The 24,030-nt window shown below is 29.7% G+C and overlaps 1 protein-coding gene across 2 annotated transcripts in view; it reads right to left on the bottom strand.

Moving 5' to 3' along the window:
• LOC145283542 (carbohydrate sulfotransferase 15-like) overlaps nucleotides 1-19,331 on the bottom strand; it is a 373,389-nt gene extending 354,058 nt beyond the window's left edge. The window contains exon 1 of one of the 2 annotated variants that reach the window (XM_080132411.1): nucleotides 18,719-19,331. The gene's annotated coding sequence lies outside the window, so the exon portion shown is untranslated. Of the gene's footprint in view, nucleotides 1-18,163; nucleotides 18,285-18,718 lie in introns of those variants that run through there. The other variant, XM_080132412.1, reaches the window with a different exon arrangement.
• Between the last annotated feature and the right edge of the window lie 4,699 nt (nucleotides 19,332-24,030).

Raw genomic sequence — 24,030 nt, 5'->3', positions numbered from 1 at the left:
ATTTTTGTTACCTGAAAAAGATGAATAGCTATGAAGACGGGAATGTCACCATTAAAACGAACGACCTTTTGATCTCCAGAATTTATTTTTCTACATAATCAACGCCATTTTTAATGCACTTTCGCCAGGAATTCAACGACGCATCCCTGCTTCTTACGCATGTCAATGACACGGTTGCTTTCGTAGCGTCTCAAAACATCAATATTTGCAAGAGAGAAATGAAACTTTCAGGTCATGAATACACCAGTTCAGTCATCATTAAAATGCAATTTGCAATCCTTTCTGATTTATTCGGGAGGAATAAAAAAAACAGGAGACATTACTTTTTGAACGCCCCTTCGTATGTTTATTTTTTAATACTATCTTTCCGACATATTAGAGATCGTGTTGTATTTCTATTCTTTAGATCATCTATTTAGTGCCGCTAGTATGTTGACGTCAGTGGGTAATAAGCCTCCGAGCAGAAAAGTCCTCACACTTTTGCTTGTATTTCAGGCCTTGGAATGAAAGATCAGGTAGCTAAAGCACTACCGATATTTGATGCATTTTACTACAAAGAAGAAAAAAAGATACAGAAACCCGCATAAAAATTTGCCATGTGCATGGGGAGGATGCTGTTACAGAACGAGTGTAATCGTTTATTTCAATTCTGAAAACGAAACTTTTCAGTGAGAGATGCCCAGGCCAACGAAAAATGATCGACCAAGTGAAAGCTCTAGCTGAACAAGCTTGCTGTTTGACAACCAAATAAATCAGACATCCACAAGATCTCCTAATCATGCATTGGAAATGAATTGCATAAACTCAGTTATATTTCTAAATATTCATTTAATCTGGCTCTAATCACAGTTGCCCATTACGTCTCAGTAGCAAAATTATATCCATTATTATTATAGTAAAATCTAAATTTGTTTGTAACTATCTCAAATTTTAATGTCATGATTCCATTTCTAGCAAACTTTGTAAACTTAACAACTCAGGCTGCAACGTTATATGTTTTGGTTTCGAATCTAGTCGATGGCACACAAGTCACTACTATGCACTTAAATATGATATTTTAATTCATGCAGATTTCGTATTTATTATTATGGAGCCAATTATTTATTGATTATTATGTTGTACCCAATATATAATAGTGTCCCCCTGGCTTGAAACAGTAGTAAAATACACTTAAATATGATATTTTTATTTATGTATATTCCATATTTATACAGCCAATATTCCATTATTTATTATATTGTATTCAATATATAGTTGTGATTTCAAAAGTTTTTTTTTAATTCGACTCTTTTATTATATTAAAAATCCGAATTTGTTTTCACTTTCTCAAATTTTACCATCATGACGTAATTGTTAGCAAAGTTTTCAAACTTTACATCTAAGCATGGAACGCTATATGTTTTGATTTCGATTCTAGCTGATGGAACCCGAGTCATTACTATACATTGTGTACAATCCAATAATCAATAGAGAATTGGCTTTATAATAATAAATACGAAATCTACACGAATTAAAGTATCATATTTAAGCGTATTTTACAACCGGGCAACACCGGTCGGCTTTCTAATTTTCGAATAAAAGTAAAAAGTAGATTATTCTTCGTTTAAAACCTCATTAAATATACGTGTAATTATGAATATCATTCGGACAATCTTGATAAGTAGGTTATCATTTCTACCAAATGCCAAAAAAAGTACCTAAGAGATATGTCATATTTATATATATAATAGCAGGAATACCCGACCTTGGCCGGGATTGAATGATGATCAACGCATGTTTCACACTCCCATGTTTTGATTGCTATCGAAATCGACGAAGTCGACCATTTTTATATCAAATCGATTGATTGTCTGCTCTAATTGGAGACCCATCGCGGTGTACCCGGGGGAAGTTTCGAAGCGACTTAGTTTACAATACATTTTAGTCTACATTGCACTGTAGTAGAGAACCTATTGTTGGTTTTATAAAAGTTTTTTTTTATATATATATAATGGTTTGAATTAAAATTCAAAATGCAAAATTCATGTATCATGCTTCAATTTTGTTCTAAACAGAAATATTCATTCCGAACGCACCCAAGTCATATCCAAGAATCTACTGTTGATTTTAGAAGCCGGGCCTTACTTCGAAAACGAATATCGCATTTAAATTTTCCACAAATAAGTATTTTCCGGGTATTAAGCAAAAACATGCAAGCACTTGCACATACATACATGGCCACCACTTATAACATAAAGAATTACGTCACTTAATACTTATTTGCGGAAAATTTAAATGTGATATTCGTTTTCAGCACACCCGAAAACCTATCGCAACAAGATTTTTAAGGAAGGTTCTGTGTTAGTCTACCAGGCTACAATTACCCAATAAATACAATGAAAAAAAATAAAAATCGACCCCGCCCCAAAAAAAAGGTTGCTATAAAGTGGGTGTTCATTTTACCTTAAATTAATAGAGACAAGGTGATCTCCCTATTTTAAAACTATAATTTCTTCATATCTTGGAAACTACTAATTTCCTCGGATTTTAACTGCTATTTACGTTTTAAGCACTCTTTAAAACCTATAACAATGGTAATTTTAAATATTTTTTGTGGGTGGAAAGATACTGCACCTTTACCAATATCATACTCATTTGTTTTACTAGTTTTGCATATGACTTACAAAACATCTGATATTTCCCCAAAACTTCTGGCTTCAATGGAGGGGCGACTAAAACTTGCTGCTATATTTCAAATGACCTGAAATTACAGCAAGGAGAGGCTTGATTCACAATGTTATATCTTCCCACTTTGGTTTTCATACATAAAGTAAATTTCACAGTGTTTAAGGATTATTTGAGACTGTAGATATTGATAATCATACTCTATTTCCAGAAGAAGAGAGATATAACATATGAGAAATATTTGGAGTCAAGTCTCCCGATGCTGTTATTTCAGATCATTTCAAACCGTAGCAGCAAGTTTGTGTCTCCCCTCCATAATGGGCAGAGGTTTTGGGGAAACATATATGTGTGCGTGTGTGCGTGTGTGCGTGTGTGTGTGCGAATAAATATAAATTATTTTTTACCTATACACACTAAAGATCATTTGAAACCATAACAGCAAATTTCAGTCTCCCATCCATCAAGTGCATATATAGGCATATATATATACATATATATATACACACACATATATACAGATACATATATACATATATATATACATATACAGATACATATATATACATACATATATAAATATATATATATATATGTATACGTGTGTGTGTGTGTGTGTATATATATATATATATATATATATATATATATATATTATATATATATAGAGAGAGATACCACCTTTTTTGGAAACTTTATGTTTCAAACTTCAGCGACTATTAACAATTGAGTCTCGTTGGAAAGATAATGACCTATGTGCTATGTGACATTTACCTTTAAGGTCGCACATTAAGAGGATCATCCATGATCCAAAGCCTATTTTTGTGCACTTTTTGTTACAACCATTAATTTTTCAATCATAGTTGTTTTCCTATTTTTGCACATAAATTAAAAAATATCTGATATCAAGTCTTTATGTGTTATATATATATATATATATATATATATATATATATATATATATATATATATATATATATATATAAATGTGAAAGTGTCTGTGTGTCTGTGTACATTTCCCTACGCAATTACTCTGTCAATTTTAAGCCTACAGATTCGAAATTTGATATACAGGGTACTGAGATTTGGGAAAATCGATGTGATTGGTTTTCGGATAGAAATTTGGCGATTAAGGGGTCAAAGTTTAATGATTTGACCTTTGAGAACTTTACCAAACTCCTCCTACAATTTTGGGTCTAAACACGTGAAATTGTAGATATAGGTTCCTTGGACATGGATCTAACTTAATAACTTGATTTGAGCCCAAAACAATAAATGTTAAGGGGTCATAATAGGGGTCAAAGTTAAAAAAAAATTTGACCTCTGCGGTTTCTTCCAAATTACTCAGACAATTTCTGGTCTAAATATTTGAAATTTTAGATAAAGGGGATTTAGAGATAGGGCAAGCTTTTTAATCGGTTTGGATCGAAAATTTTTAGTTACCAATATATAAATGTATGTATGTATGTATGTATGTATGTATGTATGTTTGCATGTCTGCCTAAAACTTTCAATAGAGGCGACGGATTTTACCAAGATCAGTATCGTTTTGAAGTTCGACCTTTCATACGACAAATATCGAAAAATCGGCTATAAACATTAATATTTCAACTAGGCACTTTTCTACAGGGGGGGGGGGAATCACTTTTTTCGCCAATATTTTTTAAAGTTATCCTCTCCTTTAGATTGTCTAGCCTTAATTTTAAAAAATGCCACTTTCGGTTTGGCGGTGGTCATAATAGAATAGACATTACGTTTTTACCCAGTTCTATTCCTCCTTCGCAGAACGGGTTCGAGTCTGCCTTCCTACTTCCACATTTTTTTTTTGTTCAACAGACACATCCAAACACCCGGGCAACGCCGGGCCGAAATGCTAGTATACATATATATATATATATATATATATATATATATATATATATATATATGCATGTGTGTGTGTATACATTTCTCAGTATTTATTTAGTATTTTTATAAGAAAGCATACAATGTTTACTGTTGCTCAATAGTTAATTATTTATTGGTTTCAAAATTAAATTGCCTTTGTAAAACAATTTTCATCATAATCTCTCACTCGTCAATAAAAACCAATGTGTATCTTTGTTTTAATTACACATTTATTTATTTATTTAAAAAATTTCTAGTGTTTTCTGATGAAAACTATTACGTTAATCAAAACTTCAAATTTAAATCACTAAATATGTTTATTTAAAATTCCCCATTTTTATAAGTCTCTGAACTATTTTATATTTCGAATTTTCTATGCATTCACACACCGTAAATGCTGCCAACATTAAATCGCTCGTGCACGTCAGAGCACAAAAACTACCGGAATCTCAATTTTCAATAAGAACAGAAAACTAAGGTTGTGACAAAATGCCGCGGGTAAAAAAACAAAACAAAACAAAATAAAAAAAAAACATTGTCCGCAATTAATGACTCTTATATGGTTGAAAATTTGAATTTTAACAAATAATTATCTTTGTTTAAAAACATGTATTTTGACAAGTTCCCGAACAGATTTTTTTAAAATAGACATTTATTTCTTTAAAAATAATATATATATATATATATATATATATTCCACACACATCGACACACCTATATATGTCAGGGTTTCTGGTGTAGTTTATATATATATATATATATATATATATATATATATATATATATATATATATATATATATATATATATATATATATGTATATATATATATATATATATATATATATATATATATATATATATATATATATATGCTAGACTACCCGAGACTCGCTGGGTCAGTTTATGTTATAGGTAGCTATGGAATAGTGATTATACAGAATTAATGTATAAACGCACAAAAATTGAATGCACGTGCACGCGAAAACAGGCATGGTGATCAGTGAAACAATACGCAATTTCGCGCGCGCGCGCACGCAACCTTGAATGCACACGCGCACGAAAACAAACATGGCGACAAGCAAAAACAATTCGGAATACATTGGATAATAAATTTCTTAACATCATTTTTCTTAAATTAAATGAAAAATCCTTGTAAGGTGTAATCCGTTGAAAAAATTTTTTTTTTAAAAAGACAAATAGAAAAAAGTATAAGGATAAATGTGCGCTGTACAGATCCACCCTAGTTATTTTGTGTGCGTAAACAGCCTTAAAAATATCCGAAAAAATAATTAATTTATTAAGTAATATTTAATGGTGAGACATTTTCAAAATAAATCTAAAACAAAATAAAAAAAATCCCTTCCTCCCTCACGTTTTTAAGTGTTTCTACGAGTTTTTAAAATGTTTAGAACTTATGACCCACCCCCACCCGATTTCCTCTTTTTGTCCCTACCCCCGCTACCAAACTTGAAAAAATGCTAACGATTACATGTCTCGCTACGTCACCAAAAAGTGGGGTGTAATTTTACGTTTAATTTATATAGGAAAGTGATCCCCCACGCTAAAATGTAACATTCAGACTTGCAATGAAAAATACAAATAGTATAATCGTAAATAACTGATTTTCGACATAAAAAGTGTAGTTTTTAAAAATCAAGTTCTAGTTTTAATCACGCACAACTTGGGTAACAAAAACATTTTCAAAAATATGTAGCTGCACCTGAACAATCGGCACCACATCAGAATTTTTTGCTTTTCGTCTTTTTTCAAATATTTCTGCAGATTATTGGACACTAAGCTACCAGTTCATAAAAAATTTAAAATCATCAATATCTGAACGTTTGAAAGGGAGTTCAGTTTCACACACAAAATAGTAAATCTAATAAATCGATCCCCCATTTCAAGCCCTGATTTGACGTTGACTCTTTCATTATAGTTATTTTCCTTTCTTTTTCTTTACAACTTTTCAATTTAAGAAAAGTTCGGTTGTTTTTTATTTAGTCCAAGAATCAGAATCCGGATGGACGGTGTAAACACCCAAGCAAGCTGAACTGTGCTCTCTCTCTCTCTCTCTCTCTCTCTCTCTCTCTCTCTGTGTCTCTCTCTCTGTCTCTCTCTCTCTCTCTCTTATATATATATATATATATATATATGAAATTGGTGATGTATATATATGTATATATATATATGTGTGTGTGTATATATATATATATATGAAATTGGTGTATATATATATATATGTATATATATATATATGAAATTGGTGTATATATATATGTGTGTATATATATATATGAAATTGGTGTATATATATATGTATATATATGTGTGTATATATATATATGAAATTGGTGTGTATATATATATATATGTATATATATATGTGTGTGTGTATATATATATATATATATATATATATATATGAAATTGGTGTATATATATATATATATGAAATTGGTGTATATATATATATATGAAATTGGTGTATATATATATATATATGAATTTGGTGTATATATATATATGAAATTGGTGTGTATATATATATATATATATGAAATTGGTGTGTGTATATATATATATATATATATATATATATGAAATTGGTGTATATATATATGAAATTGGTGTATAAATATATATATATATATATATATGAAATTGGTGTATATATATATATGAAATTGGTGCATATATATATATATATATATATATAAAAATTATAACACGGAAATTACATAGTTGTCGATGCAATAATTTATTTCAACCTTATGGTATTTTCAAGCATCTAAATCAGACAATTACATTTTTGATACTGAAAAAGAAAAGAAAAGATCGGGCTTCGACCCTCAAAAAACCAAAGGTGGTGGTAGTAGCAATCCACTTAATACATTTATAGAGAGGGTGGTAGGGATTTAAAAAAATAAAAATTAAAAATTAAAAATAACAAATAAAAATATTAGATTAGACACTTATAAGCGGCAGCTCGATGTAACCATAGATACACACACACTCACACACACACACGCAACACATACACATACACCTACACCCACATACACACACACACGCCTCTAAGATGTACGTTCTGACATGCAAATGCCTTGACACGCGTTTACTAACCTAGGAAGAAGGGGCGAAAGTATACGGATATATAGTGAAAGAAATAGAACAGCGCGTAATGGAAAAAAGAAGAAAAAAAAAGAGGAAGAAAAGAAGAGGATACAGTGATCTAATCTTAACTGTCATATTAGTCTAGAAACTCTGAGAAAAGTAAGGGAAGTAAACTGGATGTTTGTACACGCGTCCTATAGTTAATTGAGTCATGGAAAGTAGGTCTATTAAAAGATAAATAAATTAATAAAAAAAAAAAATAAATAAATAAATAAATAAATAAAAAAATAAATAAATAAAAATAAGAAAAAAAATAAAAAGAATATTATATATAAAGTTTTAAAACTATCTGTATGTTATTATGTAAAAATTAGTTAGAAATAAATATTATCTTATAATTCATTTAAATATTGTATTTGTAATATAATACTATGAATTTAAAAATTGAGTCTTATGTATTTAATATTTTATATATTTTCATGTAAATAATTTTATTGGTGATTATAGCGGTCGTTGTAATTAATATTTCAATTCTTAATTGATTTAGAAGTGGGAAATTGTAATATTGATCGCCCCCAATTCGATAGGACGTATCTAGTTTCGGTTAATATATACTTTTATTCACTCCGTACAACAAAATTATTCTCATGCACGCATAAAGAAATAAGTAAAATAATTATATTTTTGTGTTGATTTGTATCAAATCTAATAATATCTAGTTTTAGTATTTGGTCTTTTTGACTTAACTCAGTTTAATAACTAATGTATTATCTGCAGAGAAAAATTATTATCTTAAGGCTATCTCATTTATTTATAAGTAATTTGGATAAACCAGGTACTTCGGGGAAAAAAAAAAAAAATATATATATATATATATATATATATATATATATGTCTAGCTTAGATTTCGGACAACAAATCGTAAAGTAGTTATTATCGAGTATATACCGGACAACACTATAATTGCCAGTGGGGTGGGGTAGGATGGTTTATCGTAATTAATCTAGTGGTGTTAGATTCGGTGTCTTTACCATTATAGAATTCTCTGTTCGTCGGATCTAGAGTTATAGGTTATTTTAAATTTACATTTATGTCTACATCTGGCCATCAGTTCATCTCGTTTGTTTAGGAGATTACTGTGTTGGTACTTCAGGATTCTTATTTTTTCCTCGAGGCATAAACTGCATCTCTGCCTAAAGCCGTTTGGAACGTCCGAATGACATAGGATTGACCATGAAATCACTGGGGATCGATTCTCATTTTTTAATAACCACCATTGTTTAGCTAACTCGGTTTTATTCTTAAGTTCTGGGTTATTGAAAGAATGTTTGTGGTCATAAAAACGTTGTTTCCAGCTTCCGGCGGAGATACCGAAATAAACTTTTTTGTCCCTGTTATTATCTTCTGGGTGGATCGTGGCCTTATAAACCACGCACTCAACTTTACAATTACCGTCCAGTGGGCAGTTATTTTTCACTTGGCAGTTACATTTGTCTACTGTCGCCTTATTTCTATTAGAGTTGTTTAATATTTTATTATTATGAGTGCTAATTATTCTGTCCATGTTTTTAGTGCACGAGTAACTTATTTTAATTGTTTTTCTATTAAATATCTTCCTAAGTGGATTATTTATGGTAAAATGTTTATCTATTAGGTTCAAAAATACTTTCCCTATGTTTATGTTGGATAGTTGACAGTAAGGGGGATTAAACCATATTATTTTCCGGCCTCTGTTCTTAGATTTATTTTTGTTTTTATTTTCCTTCTTAATATATGTGAGTTTTTCACTGTATCCGCTTATCTCTAGTGCTCTATTGTATAATTTTTTATTTGCTTCAAAAATTTCTTTGTTAGCCGAAAGTTTATTAATCCTAGTGTTAATCGTTTTAGGTATTTGTTTAATTATGCAACTTGGATGGTTAGATCTAGTATTAATATAAGAAGGTGTATTATTATCTTTATTGAACGGCTTGTATATCCCCTTTCTTAAGTCTAGAGTTATGTCTAGATAATTAACTTCTTTACAATTTGGGGTAATATCTATTTTAAATCCTAGGTATTTGAAGGCTCTTACTAATTTTTTATGTATTTTCGATACCATGGGGCCGTCACTATTAGGGATAACAATTAGTCCATCATCCCTGTATAATCCCACTAAGTTAGGCTCTATAATTCTGCTAATAGTGTACATTATAAATATGCCCACTAGGTCGGCAATCTGGGCTGAGTCAAAAGCCCCCATCGGGACGTCATGGTAAAGACACCGAATCTAACACCACTAGATTAATTACGATAAACCATCCTACCCCACCCCACTGGCAATTATAGTGTTGTCCGGTATATACTCGATAATAACTACTTTACGATTTGTTGTCCGAAATCTAAGCTAGGCATATATATATATATATATATATATATATATATATATATATATATATATATATATATATATATATATTCCCCGAAGTACCTGGTTTATCCAAATTACTTATAAATAAATGAGATAGCCTTAAGATAATAATTTTTCTCTGCAGATAATACATTAGTTATTAAACTGAGTTAAGTCAAAAAGACCAAATACTAAAACTAGATATTATTAGATTTGATACAAATCAACACAAAAATATAATTATTTTACTTATTTCTTTATGCGTGCATGAGAATAATTTTGTTGTACGGAGTGAATAAAAGTATATATTAACCGAAACTAGATACGTCCTATCGAATTGGGGGCGATCAATATTACAATTTCCCACTTCTTAATCAATTAAGAATTGAAATATTAATTACAACGACCGCTATAATCACCAATAAAATTATTTACATGAAAATATATAAAATATTAAATACATAAGACTCAATTTTTAAATTCATAGTATTATATTACAAATACAATATTTAAATGAATTATAAGATAATATTTATTTCTAACTAATTTTTACATAATAACATACATATAGTTTTAAAACTTTATATATAATATTCTTTTTATTTTTTTTCTTATTTTTATTTATTTATTTTTTTATTTATTTATTTATTTTTTTTTTATTAATTTATTTATCTTTTAATAGACCTACTTTCCATGACTCAATTAACTATAGGACGCGTGTACAAACATCCAGTTTACTTCCCTTACTTTTCTCAGAGTTTCTAGACTAATATGACAGTTAAGATTAGATCACTGTATCCTCTTCTTTTCTTCCTCTTTTTTTTCTTCTTTTTTCCATTACGCGCTGTTCTATTTCTTTCACTATATATCCGTATACTTTCGCCCCTTCTTCCTAGGTTAGTAAACGCGTGTCAAGGCATTTGCATGTCAGAACGTACATCTTAGAGGCGTGTGTGTGTGTATGTGGGTGTAGGTGTATGTGTATGTGTTGCGTGTGTGTGTGTGAGTGTGTGTGTGTGTGTATCTATGGTTACATCGAGCTGCCGCTTATAAGTGTCTAATCTAATATTTTTATTTGTTATTTTTAATTTTTATTTTTTTAAATCCCTACCACCCTCTCTATAAATGTATTAAGTGGATTGCTACTACCACCACCTTTGGTTTTTTGAGGGTCGAAGCCCGATCTTTTCTTTTCTTTTTCAGTATCAAAAATGTAATTGTCTGATTTAGATGCTTGAAAATACCATAAGGTTGAAATAAATTATTGCATCGACAACTATGTAATTTCCGTGTTATAATTTTTATCTTATTGCTCTGTTTACCACATTGAGCTCTCATACCCGGATTTCCTCTGGATTTATTCCATTATAACACTATATATATATATATATATATATATATATATATATATATATATATATGAAATTGGTGCATATATATATATATATATATATGAAATTGGTGCATATATACATATATATATATATATATGAAATTGGTGCATATATATATGTAATTGGTGCATATATATATATATATATATACACATATATAGATGAAATTGGTGCATATATATATATATGAAATTGGTTCATATATATATATATATATATATATATATATATGAAATTGGTGCATATATATATATATATATATATATATATATATGAAATTGGTGCATATATATACGTATATATATGAAATTGGTGCATATATATATATATATATATATATATATATATGAAATTGGTGCATATATATATATGAAACTGGTGCATATATATATATATATGAAATTGGTGCATATATATATATATATATATATGAAATTGGTGCATATATATATATATATATATAAAATTGGTGTATATATATATATATGAAATTGGTGTATATATATATATATATATGAAATTGGTGTATATATATATATATATATATATATATATATATATGAAATTGGTGTATATATATATATATATATATATGAAATTGGTGTATATATATATATATATATGAAATTGGTGTATATACATATATATATATGAAATTGGTGTATATACATATATATATATATATATATGAAATTGGTATATATATATATATATATATATATATATATATATATATATATACATACATATATATATAGGCACCGCCAAAACTGGGGGGGGGCGGTCAGTACTTTCTGACGGACCGTCTTTTTAAAAATCTACCAAAAATCAGGTAATTATCCGATCAATACGAAATTTTCAGCGATTATGAATTAACTTTATAACAATGTACTTATTTTTCATAAACGATATATATATATATATATATATATTTTTTTTTTTTTTTGCTTACAACCCCCCCCCCCTTGTTTTGAAGTGGGAACAAATATGCTTAAAATAATTTTCTGAAACTGAACACAACATATTGTGTTGTTGTAAGGGACAGAATTATAGATTTAAAAAAAAATTGTTTGTTACCTTATTTTGACGTCTGAATATCAGAACTTCGATTGTGTTTAATTATCCCGCTTTTGAGTTTTGAAGTGTGAAATTCGGTGAATATGTTAAGTAACATAATTAATTTAAGTTAAGCAAAACAAAAAAAATTTTTTTTAATATTTATACGAAAAAAGACATTTTAAAATCTTTGATAAATAAATTAACAATTTTTTTTTTAGCGAACCGAATAATGCACGACCATTATTAACAGGGCATGCTTTGAAGAATCGATACAAAAAAAAAAATTCGATAAATATTGTCCCCTTTGTGTTAAAAATAGCATCATTTTTTTCGATCCCGTTTGAAAACGTTTGCCGCCTTTCGACTACGGTGGACCAAACGCGCTGAAATAATTTTTTTTATTCTGCTTTAAATTGCCCCCCCCCCCATTTTGGGGAGCCTGGCCCCCACACACATACACATGAAAAACCAAACTCATACAAATGGTCACCCATCTGGTACTGGCCAGCCTCAGCTTAATAATACATTGAAATTTTCGTCACTGAAAAATAAGTTTTTTTGGCCTGTTTGGTCTTCCATAGTTTGCTTCTTATCAAACGCAAACGTAAACAGTGTCGATCTAGACTCTAGATCGACGCGAAATAACTGGTTACCTATATGAATAAGTGGAATTATTTGAAATCCAGGTACTTATATTATAATATTTTTGCATATTCTCTTAGAAAATCATCCTAAATCTTAGTTAGACAATAAATAAATAAATTATTTCAAAAACCTTTTTTTTTTTAATATTTATGTACGTTTTTTGTGCAAGACAAAAAATGTCAATTGTTAACTTTTTGGGAAAATTTGACATTTAAAATTTAATTAAAAATAGTAGAAAAAGTTTTACATTATTCTGTTTTCTATATGATAAAAGTCAGAGTTTTATCTTTCTGGAAAAAAAAGTTACTCAGAAATAATGGATTTTAATAAATGTAATTTCGTTTTAAAAAACAACAACAACTTGATTTTGCGGCCATTTTTGGCGGTGCCTAAATGAAATTAGTATATTTAGGCGGCATTTTTTTCATTCAAGCAAATATTAAATTAAAAAAAAAAATTTTATTACATTTTTACCCCAAACAAGGAACATTGCCACTTTGGTGTAGGGGGCTATTATCAGGGGCAACAACTACTGGGGTACTATGTAGGGATTTGGGCAGCAAGATGTTGGTTCACGTTGCACTTGAACTTCTGAACGTCAGTACAGTTGGGGAAGCAGGGACCTGGAATGGAATTCCAAAGTCTAGCGGTTCTGGGGAGAAACTACTGGAGTAGAAAGATCTTTTACATCTAGGGATTTCTACAGTGTGGGGGTGGGATTTTGCAGCCTGTCGGGTCTATCGAGGGTGTTCGCGTCGTGGGGGCAAAAGTGCTTGCAGTTCGTCAGAGCATTCACCATTAAAATACTTGTAGAACAGGCAGAGAGATGCAACGTTTCGTCGATGGGACAGAGGCTGAAGCTTAGATGCCAGTTCAGGGCCTATCAGATTTGCGACTCTCTTTTGAACCTTGTCCAGGAGCGAGAGACTAGTAGCCGATGCACCAGCCCAAATGTGACAACAATACTCCATACATGGGCGAATGGTGGCCTTATAGAGGTACAGGATACTTTCGGGTGTTAGTAGTTTTCTAGCACGGTAGAGAGAGACCGCCTTCCTTCCAGCGGCCCTGGCAATGCCCTCGATGTAATTGTTCCAACTCATGTTTCCTGTGAACGTTAGGCCAAGGAGCTTGCAACATTTTCGCTCTTACGCACTTTTACCTCAACACCTGGACGAATAGAAAGCGCTCGTGACAACAACAACTGTAGAACTTTTATTAATAATTTTGATTTTCATATATCGAAAAGTTACAAAGAAGAATCATAAAGCAAATTGTCTCCGTTGCATTTAATATTTGCTTGAATATATATATATATATATATATATATATATATATATATATATATATATATATATAGAGAGAGAGAGAGAGAGAGAGAGAGAGAGAGAGAGAGAGACAATGAATGATAAAGGACTATATTCCAAAATTCATGATGTTGACCATCTTATAATTTATTCTTTTATTCAGTTGACTTATACAATTCTTGACAAGAATTCTTGTCAAGAATTGTATAAGCCAACTGAATAAAGGAATAACTTATAAGATATTCAACATCATGGATTTTGAAATATAGTATTTTGTGATTCATTCTCTATATTGCTCTTTAATTACATTGAGCTTCTTATATAGTGATTGGTATATATTATAAGAAAATATATTTCTACAAGAGTATATATATATATATACACTTCTAATACGTGCCCTTTTTTCTGGTGCATGAACAAAACGCCTCTAAAGCGTGGATATCGAGCAAAAAACAAATGGAAAGTTAGGCAATAGCTTCCCACCACGATTCTGGAAAATAATTCCCGACTTTTTAATGAAAATCACACGTGGAGTCTTTTCTGTTTAGATCATCAGAAAGGATAAAAACTTAATGCAGATATGAAAAAATTAGATTACCGACGTAATTCTATTGTTTATTATGAATATTTTTGTAATTGCAAACACTGGCGAAGCTAATAAGTGTATGTATTTATATCATTATATGTAAGAGAATTTGAACTAAATAAGAATAAGAATTTTAGACGCATGGCTTAAACATATATTTATATGCATTGTTTTTATGGTATCACAAACATGCATATATATATATATATATATATATATATATATATATATATATATATATATATATATATATATATATATATAAAGCTGTGCGTGTGTGTGTGTGTGTGTGTGTGTGGTCACGAATTAGCTCCTATATGGTTGACTATTTTAAAAAACTGATTACATATAATGATAGAAGATGTATCGAGACACAGGAATGGGTATGTTTGATCTATTGTGGGGTTTGCGTTCGCGCATGGTCCATAAAATATGGAAATCAATTTAACAATTAAAAAAAAACGTTTACAAGTGTTTTTATATAGATGTACATAATAATACTTTGATAAGTATGTTTTAACGTAAATAGGCATGGTATAATAAAATTGTAGTGTCTGCGTTCGCGCCTGGCCTCCATAGAATGGAAAGAGGCACAAACATTAATAAAGACTTTTCATATCTATCTGTGTAAGTATACTTTGACAATTATGTTTGTGTTTGAAGAAATATGGTATAATAAAATTATGGGGTGTTCGTTCGCACCTGACCTCCATAGAATGGAAATATGTCACAAAGTTTAACAAGTTTTTTTTTAATATAGATCCACAGAATATTACGATAAGTGTTTCAGTGTGAACAGGTATGGTATAATAAATTATGGGGTTTATCTATTTTATTTTTACTTTCATCAGCTTTGGTTTTGATACCCCCAAATTCGAAGCTATCTCTTTACAACCCTTCCTTTTCATAACCTATCATACTTTCATAAATCAGAGTCCATTTTCTGTAGGCTATTTTTGAACCCAATCAACGACGGGTACTTTTGCTAGTATATATATATATATATATATATATATATATATATATATATATATATATATATATACTCACAAATATACAATTAAACCGGTGTTGTTGCATCAATTTTTTATTATCATAACTTTGTTACTTATTTTACACGATAACACAAGCACACACATACATATATAATAATAATTATTATTATACATATTATATATAATTAAACAATAATTATTCTCATTTGGTATATAATTAGTATATATATATATATATATATGTACACACACACACATATATATATATACATATATATGTACAACACCCCCCTTATATATATATATATATATATATATATTTTCATCCAACAGTTTAATATATTAAAATATATCAAACAATGGCAATGTACATATACCACTAAAAAATAAAGCCAAGTAAATTGACCCAAATAGTAAGCTTCATGATTATCAACTCATTACTCAGACTGTCTTTCATTGTTTTTAATAAGACAATGGTCAAATGATGTTTTCATCGCGTTAAATTCTTAGTTTAATCAATTTTATTCAATAATTTTAACATTGGCCACCTTTTCAAAATAATGTTGAATTAAAATACAATTTTATTCGATGTTAAAAACATTATTTTATTATTTTCTGTCGTGGTATTTTTTTTAAACAAATTCTTTAGAAGTTGCGTTTGACGCTGGCGAACAATATTCAGCAAATAAACCGGTGGACTCTCCTAAGATCTTATCGGTATCACGTGTCCATGGAAGTTTCTTTAATCTTCACAACGGATTCACAAAGGATTCGAAATGACTAAAAGAATCAGGTTGAAAAATACACTAAAAATTGACAAAAAAAATGTGAAAATGATCATTAAAAAAATCTATGAATAACATTTTGGCTAGAAACAAAGTGTAGTATCTGGTCATGCTACACTTAGTCTATTCTGTCCTCAATCAGTGAAGAAATCCTACTTAGATTGAGGAATTTTTTTTATTTTGGTTCCAATACGGAGTGCCACATTTTGCAGCGCTGGATTTTCCCTACAATAAAAAGTAAAAACCGACCTTGTGCCTAACTTTGCCCTCGTGGCGAGGCCATTGAATAGGAACATGTCTAGACATAAAATATATTCATACGCGAAGTAAATACTTTTTCATTACTTTTTTACTACAGCTTTGTGAAGAATTTCGAACAAAAATTCGTAAAAGCTTGAAGTTTTTTGTTTTTGTTTTTGTTTGTTTGAAAACGTTATCTTTTGATCAAGGCATACACTAAAATAACCTACTCCTAAAAAACACAGATAGTAAGACTATTTTAAAGAAATTGTGTAATATTGTAAATTGTTATGAGTGCATATTGCAAGACAGACAACAAAACGAAAAAGTGTGAAAAAAAAAAAACAAAAAGGAAAAAAAATTTATAACAAATAAATGTTATCAAAGAAGTTGCACTTCTATCTAGCTGGATAAGTTTTACGTATTTTAACTTATTTTAAAGTGTTTATTTAGTTTAAAAACTAGTATCGAGTGTCAGAACAAGAAAAAATGTTGTTTTTTTTTTGTTTTTTGTTTTTTTACACAGTGATATCATGGTTGATCAGTGATATCATGGTTGATAATAGACGGCCATCTGGGGAGTCTAAGTAATCACTCAAAACTCGAAAATAAGAAATACTGGTAGAAATTCAACCAATAAATGTCACGGTAACATTTATTTGTGTATTTCTACCAATATTTTGTTTAATTTTTATTTTTTCGCGATTCTTGAGATACTAAAGATATAACTATCGCATGTTCGCCATTTTTTCTTGTTCTCACGTATCACTGGAAACTACTTGTTTTTCGAACTAAATAAACGCTACAATAAGTTAACACACTAAAAATTTTACCAGTTAAGTAAAAGAGTAACTTATATTGTCTTTGGTAACATTTATTTGTTTTTTTACTACTTTTTTCTTTTGTTGTCTATAGTAAAATAATGCCCTTTAATGTATCCGCTAAATAAATATGTTGGGTTTTCGATTCGTTTTTTTTTTTTTTTTTTTTTTTTTACTGTTGTTTGAAGAATGCTTTAAAAGTTGTGTAAAAGTTTGATGATTTTATTTTGTTTTAAAGCGTTATCTTTTAGTAAAGGCCCTTCCCCAAATAACTTACCCTGAAAAACGCACGTATTTGTCTACTCTTGTACATCATTAGCTTTCTGATGTGTAAATAAAAGTGTACTTGGTCCAAACGTATATAAAGAGTGTTGCTTGTCGGCAGATTGAGTAAAATTAGATGTTTTAAAGTGGACGGTGAAGAGTTTACACACAGGGGACATAACTCGGAATGCATATTTTACATTACATTTTAATAGCGACTTATTTTTTAGCATATAGCGACAGATTTTATTTGACTAAAAACACAATTGCAGTCGTTCCTGCTCTACTCGAGGAATTTTCGTACTTTTTGGATATGTTACTATTTTCGACATGACTATTAAGTGAGTTGGATTACTTTTGCTTAAAAGGACATATTTTTTAAAAAATCGATCTGTCGATTCTATCTTAAATAGCACGCAAATAATTTTAAAATATTACTTATGCTGAAAGAGGGGTCGCGAATAGAGAAGATTCCGGTTTTAAGCAAAGAAGAAAAAAATGTAGAAATATAAATAAAATAGATAAACATCAACGATAAAGGTCTTTGAGAATGGTAACACAAACTTACTTTTGAAAAATCGCCTTTTACACGGGTAAAAAAGAGAGAACACTTATTCCAACGGAGATAATCCCGACGTGTTTTTTTGGTTCTTGCGGTGTCGACTCGTAGTTTTGTCCGATAGAGGATGAAGCTGTAATTGCGAGTAGCTAAAGAATGGGAAGCAAACGGCGGATTTTCCAGGACCACTAGGTAACGTCGTAATGCTTCGGGTCTGTGGTCAGTTTCAACCATCGAAAACTGGTGTACTAGCACTTACTGACTTGAATGTCAACTGTAGTTTACGAGTTTACAGTGAGAAAAGTTCGTCAAAGTTCCGCTACGATCTGACGGTGTATAACGATGCTAGTAGCACGAGAGACGACTAACAGCATTATCACAATCGACACAAGCTGGAAGGATGAAGACTCTTGCGGAAGAAGAAGAAGAAGAAGAAGAAGAAGAAGAAGAAGAAGAAGAATCGGCTTAGATGATGCTCTCCTGTTTTTTTTTTATGTGTGTGTTTGTATTCAGCTAGCATCACACAGAAATACCCTTCGACAACTTATAACTAGCTTTATTCAAACTCTTCACTAACAAGTGCTTTGCTACCCCCCTTTCTCTCCCATCCATTTTCTTCACTGACTTTTTAGTACTTTCTCTCTCTCTCTCACACACATACACACACGCTCCTCTCCTGTTCTTTCTTTCTTTCTTTCTATGCACGTAATAATATTTAATATATATATATATATATATATATATATATATATATATATATATATATATATATATATATATATATATATACGAAAAAAACTTTGAAATGAGTTAAAAACATATTTAATCTGAAAAGGAAACACTAGATAAGTAAGTGGGTAGTCCTTAATCCGCGGCGTTTCGAAGAAATACTTTCCTTCTCATCAGTGAAGCAGAGGGAATATGGTGAAGAAAAAGGGTGATTACACATGAATGGATAATCTGGTGGAAGATAAATAATCCAGTGACGGTAAAATCCAAATATATAACTTTTATCTTATATATATATATATATATATATATATATATATATATATATATATATATATATATATATATATATATATATATATTGTGTTATATATATATATTGTGTTATATATATATATATATATATATATATATATATATATATATATATATATATATATATATATATATATATATATATAACATTATATGAATGCTCAATTATGAAATATGATAATTTTGTAGCTTACAGTTTAAGTCATCTCTTTTTGGCTTAAAATTTATTGGTATATGAACGATTACTGAATTATATAAACCTAGTATAATTCAGAATACAACAAATAAGACTATATATATATATATATATATATATATCTGTGTGTGTTTATATATATATATATATATATATATATATATATATATACTAGCATGCCGCCTGGCATTGCCTGGACGGAAAATACGCTTAAATATGATATTTTGATAAATGCAAATTTCGTATTTATTATTATACTAGCAGGGGTGCCCGGCGTTGCTCGGGTGTTTGGAGGTGTATGCTGTGCAAAAAAAGCAAAAAAAACAAAAAAAATGGTTAATTTTTTCAAACTTTGACCCCTATTATGACCCCTTAAAATTTATAGTTTCGGGCTCAAAGCACTTTATTAAGTTAGATCCAGGTCCATGGAACCTATATCTAAAATTTCAAGTGTCTAGACCCAAAATTGTCGGAGGAGTTTGGTAGAGTTCTTAAAGGTCAAATCGTTGAAATTTGACCCCTTAACAGCCAAATTTCTGGCTGACACCCGTCACATCGATTTTCCCAAATCTCAGTACTCGGTATTTCAAATTTCGAGTCTATAGACTAAAAATTGACAGAGTTATTGCGTAGGGAAATGTACACAGACAGACAGACAGACAGACAGACACGTTCACTTTTATAGATATAATAGAATAGATTATATTAAACCCAATATATAGTAATGATTTAAAAATTTAAAAAAAAAAGTAAAAAATGACTCGTGGGTAATCGGAACAAAAACGTTTAGCTTACGATTTATTTTTTCTTTTGACGTTAATGTCTGAGCTATGAAGACATGTTTGCTGCAAGGCTAAAAATAAAAAAAAATGAACCAATAGCTATTACGTTACGCATGCATAATTGTAATGCCGTCGTTCGACCTTCACCTGGAAAATTTCATATTTTTAAAAAATTTTCACACTTTTACACCGATGTTCCTCGACTAAAACCCAAATATAAAGTTTAGTATGGGTTTGAATACTCTATGTATTAAGTTTCATGTCTGTAGACCAAAAACTCACAGAGGAGTTTTATAGGAAATTTTTTTAAACAAATATATCTATGCATAAATAAATATATATATATAGAAAGATGTTTGTGTTTACTATAACGTTTTAACGCAAATATTACGCAAGTATAAATCATGTAGAATATCTGCATGAATATAATTACAGGTTATAGTTAACTAAAGATGATCATCCCATAAGAAAACCGAAAAAACTAACAGGGAATTAATTAAAATGTATGTTTAAAAGAATATGGAAATTAGCTAGATCTTTTGCAAATGAATGCAATTCCACGACCGATATATAACAAAGATGTATTTTCTTTTTAAATAAATAGAAAAACTGGTTTTAATATGGATATCAATACACATACACACAATATATATATATATATATATATATGTGTGTGTGTGTGTGTCTCTTTTTTCTCATACACAAAACTTTTCGAATTTATAATAATATTAATTTCTCTCTCTCTCTCTCTCACTCTCTCTCTCACCCTCTCACTCTCTCTCTCTCTCTCTCTCTCTCTTGTACTATCTCTTCGGTGAAACAAAGCTTTATACCAAGATTGAACGCAACTTGTTTAATACTTTGTTTTAGTCTGTTTTCTTCTTTTTTCTACAGTAATACCACGTGATTTGCATCTGAGCCGGATATCAGACAACAGCGAAAATCTTTCATTTTATTTCATTTTACAAGAAATTTAAGAAATAGAAAAAAATAGCAATACGAAATTTAAAGCAAAGAACAAATAAGAGTTCCTTTTTCATTCCCGGACAATACCGAATGCGCTTGCAAGTATTCAATAGATTCTTTTTTTTTATTATTTATTTGCTTCTTATCAAAACAAGATGTCTCCAGTTCGCCCTATCTAAGGGGTACTCTGGCCGGGTGCAAAAATAGCTTAGAACGGATTCATTGGTATTCCTTGATATGAGCCTCTGGGGCATTCGGCAATAAACCAACCACTTCTCAAAGCGAAGATGTACTACGTGGGAGGGTCACCTCGTACGATCAAGCTTAAATACCATACTCTATCTCGACAAAGGAGAGTTTGGCTCTGCAACGGCAGCCCCTACTTCTTTCTAGAAAAGATCCCCAGCAACAACGGAAAACATCCACAAACGTTTTCCTTCAACTTTTTAATGTTCTCTCCCATTGTTCAACAGTTTGCTTTTGGTTAATTTCAGATGGCGGAAGACAAGTTAAAACACCGCCTTCCATTTTGTCGGATAATTTCTGTTCTAATTTCTATGTTTAGAACAGAAATTATGCCGAGAGACAAAACAGGTCACTTTGTTGTTGTTGTTGTTGTTGTTGTTGTTACTAGAAGAAGATAAAAACCAAAAAACAAAAAAACAACAGCAACAACAAAAACGAAAAACAAGTGAGATGAGTTTTGCTTTTTGTTGTTTGAGGTGGCAATTATCTTGACCATGTTGTTCTTGCTATCCTTTCTCTCTCTCTCTCTCTCTCTCTCTCTCTCTCTCTCTCTCTCTATCTCTTTGAAGGAAACATTCTTGTTTTTTTTTCAAAAGACATTTTGTATTCCTACACGTCAACACACAGGAAATAAATACAGAAAAGACATAAAAATTTATATTTTTTCGTATTGATTTTTTTTCATATATATATATATATATATATATATATATATATATATATATATATATATATATATATATATATTGCAGACGATCCCCGTTTTCTATTTACAAAATTTTAGTTAAGGTTTTCTCTTTTCATCCTTATGTAGTTGAATTCTGTTTTAAAATTGAAGACTTTTGTAAAATCGGCTTATGCAAGTGCTAAGTCTATTTCTATTTAACAATTTTAGTTAAGGTCTTTTTTTCATCCTTATATAAATGAATTCTCTTTTCTCATTATAAACTTTTTAGAAGTCGGATTATGTAGGTGCTAAGTCTGCGATAGGTTAAAATTAATTTTTTGTTCCATTCCGGGAATTTTAACTGCATTCTTTATTTTTATTTTTGCATTTTTTTTTAATTCAAGGCTTCTTTAGACTATATATATATATATATATATATATATATATATATATATATATATATATATATATATATATATATATATATATATATATTATAAGATAAAATTAAAAGCCAAGAACAATGCGAGATTTTTTTTTATATAGAGTAAAATTAAATGCAAACAAAAGAAATAAATTTCTTTTTTTTTTTTGTTTTTTCTTTTTCACACAAATTTTAACTCTAAACAACAGTAATTTTTTTTTTCTGTTGTATTCAATGGTGTTGTAAATCTCAATATATTTCAGACTTATTAGTCCATTTTCAAGAGAAGACAGCGGAAGAGTGTTGAAAATTGGAAAAGTAGCCGCAGAGTTTGCCACGTGATACCGCGAAATATAGAACAAAAAATGACGTTAGGAGAACGTTAAAATAAATCAGTTGATGTTTGAAATACTTGTTGCGTTTGTGAATCAAGGGAGATGACTATTCAAGCAAGGTTTTTTTAATTAAATTTTCATTAAAGAGCACTTAAACACTACCGCTTCGTCGTTCTATAAACATATTCGCACTTGCATTAATTCAGAACCAGATTTTCACATCAACATTCTTGCTTCTTCAAGAAACGTAGGTCAACTTCGTATCCTCGAATCTTTAATTATTTCAAAAAATACTCCCACACTAAACAATAGACTGGAATTGAGTTCCGCTTTTATAATATAAGTTTAAAACATAAGAAAAACAATAATTAAAAAAAAAAAAAAAAAAAACAACCTTGCTTGAATAGTCATCTCCCTTGATTCACAAACGCAACAAGTATTTCAAACATCAACTGATTTATTTTAACGTTCTCCTAACGTCATTTTTTGTTCTATATTTCGCGGTATCACGTGGCAAACTCTGCGGCTACTTTTCCAATTTTCAACACTCTTCCGCTGTCTTCTCTTGAAAATGGACTAATAAGTCTGAAATATATTGAGATTTACAACACTATTGAATACAACAGAAAAAAAATTACTGTTGTTTAGAGTTAAAATTTGT

This window comes from Euprymna scolopes, chromosome 8 (assembly GCF_053919585.1).
Source record: "Euprymna scolopes isolate OS-2025 chromosome 8, ASM5391958v1, whole genome shotgun sequence".
Classification (NCBI taxonomy): domain Eukaryota; kingdom Metazoa; phylum Mollusca; class Cephalopoda; order Sepiida; family Sepiolidae; genus Euprymna; species Euprymna scolopes.
The sequence above is the reverse complement of the archived record's forward strand: the minus strand, read 5'-3'. Positions and strand labels throughout refer to the sequence as shown.